Source organism: Diabrotica virgifera, chromosome 9 (assembly GCF_917563875.1).
Source record: "Diabrotica virgifera virgifera chromosome 9, PGI_DIABVI_V3a".
NCBI lineage: Eukaryota > Metazoa > Arthropoda > Insecta > Coleoptera > Chrysomelidae > Diabrotica > Diabrotica virgifera.
The window spans coordinates 186,022,251-186,037,727 of record NC_065451.1 but is presented as its reverse complement, the minus strand read 5'-3'; the positions used below and the strand labels follow the sequence as shown (position 1 = coordinate 186,037,727).

General features: G+C 32.8%; 1 protein-coding gene across 1 annotated transcript in view; it reads left to right on the top strand.

The window, feature by feature from the left end:
* The first annotated feature begins 14,267 nt into the window (after nucleotides 1–14,267).
* The window catches only part of LOC126891812 (uncharacterized), a 999,773-nt gene continuing 998,563 nt past the window's right edge, over nucleotides 14,268–15,477 (top strand). Inside the window, exon 1 of the mRNA XM_050661086.1 lies at nucleotides 14,268–14,420. The gene's annotated coding sequence lies outside the window, so the exon portion shown is untranslated. The remainder of the gene's footprint in view (nucleotides 14,421–15,477) is intronic.

Here is a 15,477-nt window from a genome sequence, read left to right as displayed (position 1 = left end):
CCCCAGAAATGGTATATAACTACATAATGTAAAAGTATCCGTACCTATTTTTTTTTTAATTTCTATTTTATACCTTTTTTGACAATACCGTGAACCCATCACTAAGAATTTAGGCAGCTGCCCGAATTCTGGCACTACCTACTTAAAGTGATACGAGCCGCTACTGAAAAAAGCACCTATAAAACTGTAATAAATCTGTTTAAACTTGAGTAATACCGTCTTAAATTGGTGGTAATTCTGTAAAACTACGAAGTTTTCAAAAATTACATTTTTTGAGACGTCGTATCATTTGAATTAAATTTTTGAGATTTTTTTTGAGAGAAACATCGTTTAATAAGATATCTGAAAGGTAAGCTGTGCAAAATTGAGAGTTGTATAAGAAAAATTGTATTAGTTACACATTTTTAAATCATTTTTAAACCAAATTCATGTAAGTCTCATTTTCTTCCCACACCATACTTATACCCATACATTTTATTTCTTTTTATTACAACCATAAGATAGCTAAATTATTCTTCTTTCATGATCAATTTATAAAATTTCATTTGGTCCATTAGTTAAAGAGTTGCATTAAAATAACTCAACCGTGCACTTCGCCGTACGCTAGTTTACAGTGCGCCAATGTTTGTGAGAAGGGTGACTTTAGAGTTATAAATAAAAAATTATAGAAGCTACAGATTTAATCTTAGAAAAAATCTTTTCAATGATCGAGTAAGTTTTTTTCTACAATTTATATTTTCAGAGTTATTTAAAAAATATCTAATTTCGCAGTTCATTTGTTTAATAAAAAATGAAGCACCCACTTCTCGAGTAGAACTTTTTGATATGTTATTTATTAAACATTTCTTAATGAAATTACAAAAAGTTATATCTTGTTTGATTTTTTCCGAAGTGAAAATCTATATGCACTGCCCTATATTACATTCTTTTTAGGTATCACAGAATATACAATAGGGACCGTTCAAGTATTACGTAACGCAGTGTGAAATGATTTGCCAAAATATATAAGGTTTTTTTATTTTATTTTTAGGTCAATTTTAATAATTTTTTACAAAACTATGAACAAAATGTTTACTTCTAACTTGGATATACATGCTTAAGTTAATGCGTACATTTTAATAAAATATACAGGATTAATGAAAAAGGGATTATAGTCCTGTCGCCAGGGGGGGTACAACGGCCTCCTGTATTCAGATGGACTTACCCAAGTTTTTTTTATGTATTTTGACCTGTAGAACACGAATTTTTTGGGTAACAGTTGATCCGGATGTCGATAAGATTGTTATAAACCAAGAAGTTGAGGAATCACATAACAGCGATTTCTCGCAAAACAAAACATTTTTTTGTATTTTTTGGGCCATTCTAACCAAAAAATGTTCCTGCAAATTTTTTCGTAGGATGCATAGTTTTCGAGATAAACGCGGTTGAACTTTCAAAAAATCGAAAAATTGGAATTTTTGAACCCGAAAAACTTTTGATTAAAAAATAAAATAGCAATTCTGCTTACCGCATTTGAAAGTTCAAGTTAAATTATATCGGTTTTAATTATTTGTATTGCTATAAATGTATTATGTTATTGTTAAAACAAAGCTATAAACACCTAGTGCTTGAGTGATGTTTCAATGATTTCTCATTTAAAATCGAACGAGTACGTAGAGGAGGTAAAAGTGCAAGCGGGGCTATTTCTAAGTAGCATGCATTAAAACGCATGTATTAGGCACGGGAAACACTATGTGTTTACAGCTTTTTTGAACAATCAAAAAATAAATTTTTAGCAATGAAAATATTCAAAACAGATATAATTTTACTTAAACTTTTAAAGGCGGTAAGCAGAATTGCTATTTTATTTTTTATTCAAACGTTATTCGGGTTCAAAAATTGCAATTTTTCGATTTTTTGAAAGTTCAACCGCGTTTATCTCGAAAACTATGCATCCTACGTAAAAACTTGTAGGAACCTTTTTTGGTTAGAATGACCCAAAAAATACAAAAAAATGTTTTGTTTTGCGAGAAATCGCTGTTATGTAATTCCTCAACTTCTTTGTTTATAACAATCTTATCGACATCCGGATCAACTGTTACCCAAAAAATTCGTGTTCTACGGGTCAAAATACATAAAAAAAACTTGGGTAAGTCCATCTGAATTAAGAAGGCCGTTGTACCCCCCCTGGCGACAGGACTATTATATATTTGCTTTTTTCATTTTTTTTTGTGGAATATATTTGCACCCATTTTCTTTCATAATATAATTTTGGTTAATTAATTAGTCTCTTCCTACATTGTGTATTTTTCATTTCTTTGATTACATTATGACAGCTACATTTAACTGCAGGAATTTAACTTTTACTGAAAATAATGTAAAGAACGTTTACAAAAATATACACAGTGCTTTTATTATCCTAACACCATCTTAAAAATGATGGTAAAGTGAAAAAATATATTCCTCCGTATTAATCTTAGGTCTGACTTATTAGGTCCGATATGCTTATTAAGTTATCATGACCGACCTAAATCTTTATCAAATAATTGTGCAAATTTTTATGGTCCTGTCTGTCATTGGATGTGAAAGAAATAATTAGTAATGTTTTTTTAAGTTTAACGGATATTCACTGTGTGTAAAACACCAGAAGAGACAGGAACAAGTTAGATAACAGGATTATTTAATAGAATTATGGAAATTGGAATAATGTCAGATCAACAACAGATGCAATTTTCATTATAAGGCAGTTGGTGCAAAATACAGGTATAAAGAAACAAACGTTCATATGGTATTGTGGATGCTAAAAGTATCGATCATGAACAAAATTGAAACATTGGAAATGTGGATTCATAGGCAGATAATGAAGATACCCTGGACAGCAAGAAAAACTAATGAAAAAGTACTAAGGAGGGTCAACAAAGATAGAGAACTGCTAAAGACTGTTAAACATAGAAAAATGTAAAAATGAATAACCATTTTCAATTTCGTTGCAAAACGAAAATACAGCCGAACCATATTCTAGTCCCATCAGAGAGTGCCGCAAGCACCTCTACCGGTTTCGAAACTTATTAGTCTCTCATCAGGAGGCACATATGCTGCTCTCCCCGATCCAACCAAAACAAACCCCAGCGACTAATAAGTTTCGAAACCGGTAGAGGTGCTTCCGGCACTCTCTGATGGGACTAGAATATGGTTCGGCTGTATTTTCGTTTTGCAACGAAATTGAAAATGGTTATTCATTTTTCATTTACATTTACTCTGTGTGGAGTATGAAGGGAACCATTCTCATTGGAACTTTACCGCGCTGAGCAGATGGGACGTGAATTGCAAATTGTAGAATTCCCTCATCTTCCTTAGTCTCAGCATCCGTATGGCTTGCAAATTGTAGAAGCCTCGGAGGTGTAACCAGAGAAGGTTCCCATTGTTTTCATTCTGGTGGGATGTAGAATAGCATTATGTTGTTTTATATGCCATTAGAGTGAAAACTTAGTCTTTTTATAGAAAAATGTCTTATCTGGGACATATAGTTAGGCCAAGTCAATATAAAATATTACAGCTGATCCTTAAAGTCAAAATAGAGGTCGTAGAGGTGTAGGAAGAAAACAAGTTTCTTGGTTAAAAAACATTCGAGAATGGACTCAGATATCAAATGCAGGACAATTATTCCTTATTGCAGAAGATCGAGAAGCCTTCGCAATGGTCATCGCCAGCGTCGGATAATTCTAATATGACACGTAAAGAAGAAGACAAGAATATATTAGGGGAAGTCTAAGCATGGCCTTAGGGGGTTTGGTCATGTTAAGACGTTAATCACCCAAGATTAAGAATGGCTGATCTTGAGGTTTTTGGAACGACTAGTTCAATGTTGGAGTGATAGTTCAATGTTGGAGAAGCTGTTCGTCATGTTCGTCATATACAGTCTCAAAATACAAATGTGTATTTTAACCCCTAATCACTGACATGCGGTATGCCATGCATCATCATTCTCTTTACCTTATTCCTATGCGGGGTCGGCTTCCCTAATTGCATTTCTCCACACAATTATATCCTGGGTCATATCAATATTAATCCCCTTTACCAACATGCCCTGCCTAATCGTCTTCCCCCACATCTTCTTTGATCTTCCTCTCCTACTCCTTCCAGGAATCTGCACTTTAGCTACTCTTCGTATTGGATGATTAACGTCTCGACGTTGATCATGACCAAACCATCTCAACCTATGCTCTCTCATTTTGGCATCAATTGGTGCCACACCTATACTCATTTTTAATTTTATCCTTTCTTGTAACTCCACTCATCCATCTAAGCATTCTCATCTCCGCCACATGCATTCGTTGTTCCCCTTTCTTTTTCACTGCTCAAAATTCAGTTCCGTACATCATAGCCGGTCTTATGGCTGTTTTATAGAATTTTCCTTTCAGATTAATTGGAACTTTTCTGTCACACAACACACCACTCGCTTCCTTTCACTTCATCCATCCAGCCCTAATTCTACTGCATGCATCTCCATCTATTTCTCCATTACTCTGTAATACCGTTCCCAGGTACTTAAAACTATTGCTATTGCAATGCGGTATGCCATGCCTCGCCGAAATATATTTTGTTGTATTATTTTTATAAAAGATTCGTTTGAACACCATCTGTGTACCTTCAAGTGTTGTCTAATTGCATCTACTCCCAACTGCTGCAGTTTTAGTATGGTTTAGTCTTTCAGCTACGTTCACGTAAACTTTTCTGGTGGTACCTATCAAGTACCGCATGTCAGTGTTTACGATTCTATAGTTAAAAGCAGTCCATTCAGTATTCTTTCAATATTACAATGGCAGCAATTTCATGCAGTTGTTCTACTTTCAAGTACTGTCAACATTATTTAACTATTTTTTAGTTAAGATATACCTCTCCATACGAGACTTACGATATACTTCTCCATACGAGATGTATGGCACCCTGTGACTCATAATGCAAGGAAAGATAGATGGCAGAAGAAGCATCGGAAAAAGACGAATTTCATGGCTGTAAAAACCTGAGAGAATGGTTTGGATGCACCTCAAAACAACTTTTTAGATCTACTGCCTTAAAAATTAAAATGGCTATGATGATTGCCATTTGGCAATGTATTGTTTGAAAGACTTAAACATTTTACAAAGGATACTGTAGGTCAATACCAATGTGGATTTACTGCTGGAAAGTGAACTATACATCAAATTCAAGCACTTAGGCAGATTCTAGAAAAGTCACTAGAATATAACAGAGATACCCACCATCTCTTCGTTGACTTCAAAGCAGCATATGATAGTGTTAAAAGTAGCGGATTATATAATACAATGATAGACTTTGGGATCCCACCTAAGTTAGTTAAGTTGACCCAACTAACAATGCAAAACGTAAGCTCGTGCGTTAGAATTCAAGGAGAAAACTCTACGTTCTTTGACGTTAATAATGGTCTAAGACAAGGAGACGCGCTGGCATGTCTTCTCTTTAATATTGCCTTGGAAAAGGCAGTCAGAAAATTAAATTTTAGAATGAATGGAACTATTTTTAATAGATCGACGCAAATTCTCGCATTCGCTGACGATATAGTTATAGTGGGCAGAAGTTTGAGAGACATGGTGCAGTGTTTTACAAGGCTTGCGGACGCGGCAAGTTAATTAGGACATGTGGTAAACGAGGAAAAAACCAAATATATGTTGGTTTCTAAAAACTCCCGAAATATACAACAGAGAATTCAAATTAACAATCATTAATGAGTAAGTCAAGGAATTCACATATCTTGGATAGCTAGTAAACTCAATAAACACGACAAGCGATGAATTAAAAAGACGTATAGCAAATGCCAACAGAACTGTTCACGGTCTCCATAAACATTTAAAAAATAAAAATATAAAACGTGCAATAAAGCTCAATATATACAAGACCTTATAGACAGGTTTTGATATATGGAGCTGAAACGTGGACCCTATCTCAAAGTGATGAAAAACTTCTTGGTATTTTTGAGAGAAAAATTCTTAGTAAGGTTTTTGGGGCAGTAAATGAAAATGGGCTATGGCGTCGAGCGTCGAAGATACAACTTTGAACTGTATCAGTTATACACCGATCCAGATATTGTGATATTCGTTAAAGTGCAGATATTTAGATGGGCTGGACACATTGCTAAGATGTGAGACCACGAATACACTAAGAGATTAACATTTTCAAAACCAGAGGGCACAAGAAGTAGAGGACGACCACGAACAAGATGGATTGATGATGTGGAAGAAGACCTAAAGATTCTAAGGGTCAGAAGATGGAGGGAAGTTGCCAGGAATCGACAGGAGTGGCGACTTCTTTGTGAGCAGGCCAAGATCCACAACGGATTATCGAGCCACTTATGATGATGATGATGATGATGATGATGATGATTGCCAACCTCCGTAGCAGAGATGGCATTTATTTATAAAGATTTTTTAAGAACGTCCACCATTTTTTAAATATTACGCATGCGTTCATAATTATTGCCTTGAAAAAAATAAAGTGTATTTTATTTGGAGCAGTATTTTATTTTACAGCAGTATGAATGATCATTTCGTTTTTGATGTAAATCAAATACAGTGATATAAGACAAACTTATATTAAAAACAAAGGAGCATAGAAAACGGTATAACATACCGCATGCCAGTGTCTACGTCCTGATATATCCGCGTCAGTAGTTAAAGGTTTTAAAAACGATTTTCGGAGTGGAAATAGACACATCAAAATAAACTTATATTAAACGGAAAAACAGCCCCTGTATATTTGATCATCACACGAGTAAACCGTTTTGTAAAACGTTGCAGTAAGAATATTAAAAGAGTTTCTCAAAATTAATCCTTTTGTGATCTAATTATCGCACAAATACCTTTTAAACTTCCCATGAAATATGTAAGAAAGAACATCTTTCAAGGATCTGCGACACCGATTTCTACAATGTTGAGAAAGTGCTCGTTGGAGCTTATCAAGCGTACTCTAATCACGGGCTAGGTAAACTCTACAAGAAAATCCATTTAAGAGATAAGAGCTAAACCTCAAACCTGAACTTTTTAACTTAAGAATTAATGACGAGAATCGCCGAACGGCGCAGCGGTTTGTCATCGCGGTCGTTTTTGATTTTTTTTTTCGCTATTAGTTCGTTACTTTGTTACATTTTAGTTCCTGGACGGAACTTCGTAGGTTTATAATACGGTTAGCTAGAAATTTTAGAAAAATCGTTAACGCTCTTATTAACCTTCCGATGACCAACCTTTTTTTGTTACACGGATGACCAAGGGGGGGAAAATGACCCCAGGTCAAAAATGACAATTAACAAAGAAATGAAGTTTTTTTTTAAATTTTTTTATGGTATGGACTTTATGTCATTCAGCCAGTCACAACATGAGTATTAGTGTCATGTGTAGTGTGTATGTTGAGTAAGTGTCTTGTTACTTTGCAAAGTCTACGTCATTAGCGTAAAACTACTAGGAATTACACATAATAGACGGTATTTTACTAAACATCAACTTCAGAATATATTTTTTATTCGTAAAATATAGGGAATTTTTTTTATTTCAAAATATGAGGATATATAGAATGATATTAAAGTCAAATAAAAAATATTTTGTTAAAAATTGAAAATACTTTTGTATTTATTAAAGAAAAACATACGCTGGGGTCACAATTTCCCCCGCTTGGTCATCCGAAGGTTAAAGGATAATGTAAGTTAGAAAAAATTAGATCGCTGATTTTTATTTATAAACTTATAGAAAACTGATATTGGCTAATTTATAAATGATCAATTTAAAATATTTTCAAAAAAATAGTGCGACACATGTTTTTATGGTAAAACTAAGTATGTATACTTAGGTTCCGAATTTTCAATTATTGACGGGCTTCGGGTTGATTTTGACGCTATAGGGGTTGATTTGTTCAGTTCGTCCTAAAAATATAGTGCGATACATTATTTATGCTAAAACTAAATAGATATTCAGGATATATATTATCATTAACTGGGATCGAGGTGGTTTCAAATATATAGGGGTTGATATATGATCAAATTAATCGAAAAATGTAGTGTCACACATGTTTTTATGGTGAAGCTAAATATAGGTCTTGAATTTAATATTATTTATTGGGTTTGGGGTGGTTTCAGCTCCATAGTCGTTGAATTGTTCAGTTTTTTAAACAAATAGAGTGCAGCACATATTTTTATACTAAATCTAAATTAGTACAATCATTCACTCTTAAAATGGATCCAAGCCACGCAATTGTAATTACCTTTATCGATCCTTTTGAAAATTTGGAATTAAGTTTACCCCTAATCTTTAAACCTGAGTTGGTCGCAAAGTACGCTTTTTATTTTTAGGGGGTGAAAACTACTCCTTGCTCCAATAAATTGAAAACTAATGAATTAAAGCTCTAATAGGCTACAATTATGTTAAAATATTTTAAATGTTGATTGTTTTGAATCATTACAATAATATTTTGATATTTTACAGCTCACAACCGTTCAAAACAACCCTTCATACAAAGATTATTTAAAAAATATGGTCAAGAAACATCAAATTTTTTATTTTGGATCGTAATAGGAGAATTTCTTTCCTTCAAGTACAAAAAATCTGACACTTAATTGTTTTAATAATGCAACCACCAAAAACCACCCCTAAGAATGAAAGTTAGGACAAAATTTAAAATAAATAAATTTAAAGCAGTTACCTATAGACATCAATATGTTTAAATATGTTAAATTTTTGTTGTTTTTTTACAATATAACTAATAGTTCAATATTTTTATATTTTACTACTCTTAAAAACTACCCCTCATACAGTTATTAAAAAAATGGCTAAGATTATGAAATCAGTTTATTTTCGATCCTAAATAGAAAGAATATATATTATTTAAATAAAAACCTGATACATACAAGTTTTTAATTTGATTCAACCCCTAAAAACTACCCCTTATCATAAAAATTAGGGAAAAATCTTTTTGGAAGCTTGAAGTACTGAAATTCGTTACGAAAATTAATTGTTGCTTATAATATAATGATATATTTATAAAATTTCTATCCCATAAAAATATACGTTGAGGGAAATTTATACTTTTTAAACTTCACATTTTGATAATAGTGAAAAATATTTATTTTACAACATTAAATTAAGTATAAAATTAATATGATTTTTAAAGTATATACCAATAATTCAACTTCAACTTTCAATTTCGTCTATTTCTTCTGCATCAACTTCATTTTCTTCTTGGTCGACAGAAGGACAATTTTGGCAGAAATTGCAATATAATCCAACTTTGCGACACTCACCAGTTAAGTCACATGCTTTTTTGCAATAATTGCAAAATATCATTTTAAGTGGTTCTTCTGGTGGAGGAATATCCGTCATTTTGTTTGGTACCAAGGTGCCATTCACTTTTGTCCATCCCCAGTCAGTCAAATTGAGAGTATTGTTACCCGATGTGTAAATACAAAGCAGACACTGCATGTATAAAAGAATAAATACTCCAAAAACATCAAAATTTAGCCGATCCGTAATTTTCAAACATTATCTCTAGAAAAATGTATTTGGTTTGTTAACAATAACTCGGCTTCTCTTTTTGTCCTCACCCTCACATCATTTTGTGGGAAATTTCATAAGCTATAAGATCATGAGAGTTGCAATCTTTCTAGACTCTTTTGTCCAGAGAATTTTAATGTTAAAGGCCTAAGAAGACGCTCCCTTTGCATTGAAGTCAATACTTTAAACAATTATCTCACTTAATTTATGAATTTATGTTATAAAAAAATAAAATTTTCAGTAAAAAGCTAAATTTTTGTCAGAACACTTTTTTTCGTAAATCCAATAATTTTTGAGATATTTTGGAAAAATAACGTATTTTTTGAAAAATCGAAAAAAAAAAAGAAAACTTAGAACAATTTTTTTCAAAATGTAATTGTTCTAAATAATTCAAAATTTGGAATGTGCTGTCGTCAAATAAAGTTAATTTTAGATGGGCTACGATAATTTCTTAATTGTTATAAATAGCCACTACGATTTAAAAAAACAAAAACAAGTCTTTAACAATCTCGGCTTCAGTTGGTCGTAGAAAATTTTCATTTTGTTTTGAATCTTATTTTGTCTTCAGCAACAATAACCCGCAAGTTAGAAACTCATAGGATGTGCAGGTGCGGCTTCGGTTCCAAATGTTTATGACGAAATTTGCCCCCTTCTTATCAAACCCGAAATAAGGGGTTGAAAAACAGGTGCGGCTCGTGATAGTATAAGGTGGTGAGGCACACTACACCTGAGGAATTTTATTATTATTGTTAGCTTCTGTTTAATGGCCAGAAGGTGGATTTTGTGACGTCATAACAGGACGAATGTAGGACCAATAATCCCGGACAAAAAACCCTCACAAATTATCTCTGGAGAAGAAATTCCCAGACAAATAATCCCCGAACAAAAAATCCCCACAAAAATCCCCGGACAAATAATATCCGGACAAAAAGACTCCACAAAAAATCCCGGACAAATAATTTATAAAAATTTTTTATTCAAAATATCCCCACAAAGAATTCCGGACAAAAAATCCTAATTGCTGTCGATTAGTTCCATAAAACTTTTCCAGTGAATGCGATCGACTCAATTGCTTTCAGCCTCAGTGCATAGAGTTATTTTGAATTCCAATTCCATATTAAAAACTTCAAATTTTACATAACAAAAGAGTGCGCGTTTTTTCAAAAATCGTGGAAGATATGGGGAATGAACTACGGCTGTGGGAATCATGTTGCAATATTATTCGCTTAAATCTTTTGCTCACTCTGATTTAAATAAGTATGTTCAAAAAAATTTTACAAAAAAAACACAACCACAACATACAACATTTTTGGAACATTTAAAAACTACTTTTGTATGTAATTGTAACAAATAAATAAAGAAAAATAATTTACTATAGTTATATATTTTACAAAAAAAAAACACAAACACAAAATAAAACATTTTTGAAACACTTAAAAACTACTTTTGTATGTAAACGTCCGATGTGGAAGTGGAAACTTTAATAAAATCATTTTTTAAGTTAAATTGTATAACCTTATTTCTCATTTAGAATAATAAATTCAATAAATGCCACAAAGAAATAGCTTCAGAACAATATATTAGATGATGATAAACAATGATTTAAAATGAACAATGTTTTAAACATATAAACTTCTAAAATATAATAACTAATCCATTCGTATATACCGCGTGTACATAGAAAGCTATGATCTGCAATCGACTGGTGCTTGTAGTCGGTTCAGTTCGGTTATTCCCATCCTGTTCCGCGGAACCTGAGGCCATTCGGCTATTTTTATTCCGTGCCTCGGAGCGTGAGGCTGGCCTCTAGGATGTTGCATTTTGTTCCTAGAATTGGTGGCACATTTTTCAAATTTTGCCGGTTTGTGGTCTTTGTTCTCTGGTTTTACTGTTGGCGTTGTCCCATACTGTTGCAGATGGTGTAAGGCTTGCTTCAACTGTAATGATTTGAGAAAGTTGGAATGGTACGTGGAAGACGGATATATAAGAAGATAAAGAGTCAGGGCCGGATTTTTTAAATTTTTTTCATCAAAATAAAGGCATTTAGGTAATTTCAAAAGCTAAACTATATTTTAAAAAATTGATTATGAAACAACGAAATAACGTAAATAGTCGATTGATATACTGGTGAGGCACTGCCTCACCTGCCTCATAGGACAAGCCGCCACTGTTGAAAAATCTTATACACATTTATTTACATCAGAATATGAAAATATAACTCTTTAGAAAGAGAGTGGATCGTGGATTAACTCTCTACGATTTTTTTCTTGAAAAATTTATAGTCTTCGACAATTGACCCCTTGGGATAAACAAATCATAATATCTACCAACAATCTGGCAACAAGTTTACCAGTCGGGCCCTACAATTTTTTTTAGGTTTGATTTTGAAAGATCTTTATTAAAAAAAAAATACATGAAACCTATTTTTACAATAAATAATGCAATTACAAAAAACCGCCATATATTGCAAATTTAACAAATGAAAAACGTCATAAATAAAAAACCGCACAAAATCTTTGGTTACATTTTAGTCGAAGTTATTCCTGCCATCGTGCTGTACAACACCTGGTAGGTTTCAAAAATTCCTGAATTATATCACGTTTTTTCACCCACAGCCTGTGGTAAAAGCTAAATAAATAACCTGAAGAACTAACGTAGTTTCTATAATAAAACCAAAAAAATCTTTGACAAAATAACTTTGAACGATGTAACGCGTCCATTAATCAATCATCACTGTAATTATTTAGTTTGAAACAACTGATGCATTTTCATTGCTGCCTTTAATATTAACATGTCAAAGCTCTATGACAAATTGCTTATAGTTTAATAGCGATTTGACTAAAGTTTATTTTAAGGAAAATTCCTTACATTACAGTAGGTATAAAAAATGATATTTAATTGACCAAAATGGTTAAAAACCACATATATTTCAAAACTAATACACGAGAACAACTGAATACCAGGTTTTATGCAAGCTACTTTGTTTTTTTTTTTGTTAAAACAAGAACGACGGCAGATATATAAGATAAAAGATTACTATTAACAATCATAATTTCGAAGTAGTTAAATAATTTAGATATCTAGGAGCAACAGTCACCAATGACAACAAGATAAAACGAGAAGTTGAAACGCGAATAATGGCGGTAAACAGATCTTTTCTTGTCTCACGAGGTGCGAAAATTCTGATATAAGACCATAATAAAACCATGCCGAATTTCGTATAGTGTGTACGTGGCGCATAGAAGGGAAACATATAAACAAATAAATTGCTGGTGTGGGAATGTAAAATCCTTCAATTCATAAAATATTGCTCTTGTAGATATACAAACGAATGGAAGCGCAGACAAAAAAACTAATAGTCTTCTCTTTCGGAAAGAGACTAATAGATTAATATGGACAGGACATGTAATACGTAGTAACAATAACCGCCCTATAAACAAGGTGTTTTGGTAACGACCAGATAGGAGAAGGTCTGTATGGCGGTCTAGAAAAAGGTGGAAAGATGCAGTCAGAGAGGGTTTGGAGAAAATCGGAGACAATGGGAAATAGTGGGACAGTACCGACAAACATGGAAGGCAATAGAAACCCTCACGAAGAGTTGTAATGCCACTGATAATGATGATCAGAAATAATCTTTTAATTTGTATCACCGGTACAAACATGTTTTTTAAATTAAGGGGATGGGTACCAACTTTCGGCTCCAATGGTATTTAAATGAGATTCATTTTTTTCGAATCCTGAGAAAACTAATAAGTATTTTTGAAAAATTTAAACGCAGAATGAAAGATTACGTTATTACCCAGGGGCCGAAAGTCCCTGAAAACTTTTATATTGTTTATTTTAATATGTTAGAGGGGTGACAAACTAAGAGAAAATGTAGTGTGATTTCTAATTTCAAATAATAATATGTCAATCAAAAGAAACTTTTTATTTATTCTAAGGGACTTTTGGCCCTCGGTAATAATTTAGTCTTTCATTCTGCGTTTTTCACAAATATTTATTAGTTATTTCAGGATTAAAAAAATGGACACCATGTCCGTGGTGATATTTTCCAAATCGAACATTTGCTATCTTTGTCATACAACGCATCGTGTCAAATAGAATATGGTGACAAGACAGTCACAATTTTAAATATTTGACATGGCATCGAGAATATTTTGAATTGTTTATTAAATAATATTGATAGTGTATTTGATAAATAATTGATTTAAGACGTTAAGTTAATCAACAGTTATTTATTGTTTACTATTTATGGAAGATCCAAGCAGAGAATACAAAAAGATATATTCTGTGATCCAAGTATTTTATTGTTAAATAAGTTCAACATTGTAAGCGTTCCATAGTAACATAAATTAAAAAAATCACTTTATTATTTTTCCTGTTTTCTCGCTTGAGTATTTGTGCAGTACCTATACAAATTATTATAATCACTGAATACATACTTAGTGAAAAAATTATTATATTAGTTAATTGAATTAATAATTTAAGCGATTATACAAGTATTAACAGTTATCCAAGATCATTCAAGAGCCATCCCTAAGTTAATGGTGACAATGTCATTGTCAAGACAGTACTGTTTACATATCCATACCACTGAGAATTTTACTACACGTAATTTGCCGTGTAAAGACAAAACATTTAGGGATAGCCGTAAAATATTTGCGCCTTCACTCTTAATATATTTCAAAAATATATTTATACTCATGTTTAATTGATTTCTTTTTATTTGTTTCAGAATGACTGTCGAATACAACAACGACACAAATGGTGCAGTTCTGAAAATATCTCCTGTAGAAGGTGAAGATGAAGCCACATACAAATGTGAAATCACCTACATCGTCGTAAGAGAACACTGTGATGTCATCCAGATACTGAAGCTTAAAACACTGAGTAAGTACATAAACTATTTCATATTCAATATAGGTACATACATACAAGTAATATTACTGCATATTATATTATTCTGTAATGGTATTACATCTTTACCTAACTTAATTATTATTACAGCTCTAATCTACTCTAATCTCTCTATTATTATTTTACGATCCTTTGGCCAGTAAATATGTCATAGTAAAGATAATCACGTGGTTTTCATTAACTTATTGCGTTTTTTTTTACATGAATATTTTATATCCACGTGATCTTAATTTTAATGTTGTGCTATTGTTGTGTTTGCATTTAATTTATTTCTGTAGTTAGCGTATGGCTTCACAATTGAGTTTAATGTATAAGCAAAGACGCAATATATTATAAACAATACATAAGAATTGTTAATTTTTTACAAGCAAACATTCAGTTGACAACTATAATCAATTGAATCAAAAATGAATTACCATTTTCAATTTCGTTGCAACACGAAACTACAGCCGCATTATATTCTTGTTCAAACAGAGAGTGCAGCAAGCACCTCTACCGGTTTCGAAACTTATTAGTCTCTCATCAGGAGGCACATAATACGCTGCTCTCTCTGACCCAATCAGGACAAATCCCGGCGTGCATTCACGCATTGCAAGGAACGAAATGGCAGGGATGCCCTAATGGCAACTGCTAGCAAAATACTAAGTTTTCGATCTAATAGCACATAAAATAATACCAAAAATATTACTCTACGTCCCACCAGATCGAAAACAATGGGAAACTTCTCTGGTTACACCTCAGAGGCTTCTACAATTTGCAAGCCATAATCAATTGACTCCGTGGTCGCAACTAAGAAACCGGACGGATTGCTACTGTAGGATCTGATTAAACATTCCTCCACTATGTGGTGTTTAACCTTTTTTTTGCAGCACAGCAATCGCAATTTAAAGAAGGTATTTTCCCCTCCTGAGAAGTGGGTCAGAGCACCCGCCACAGATTATCCCTATTCTGTTCAATATGACCCAGATTCGTCAAGGTTGGTCGTAACCCTCTGGCTTGCTTGTAATAGGTACATTGTATAGTCCGAGTG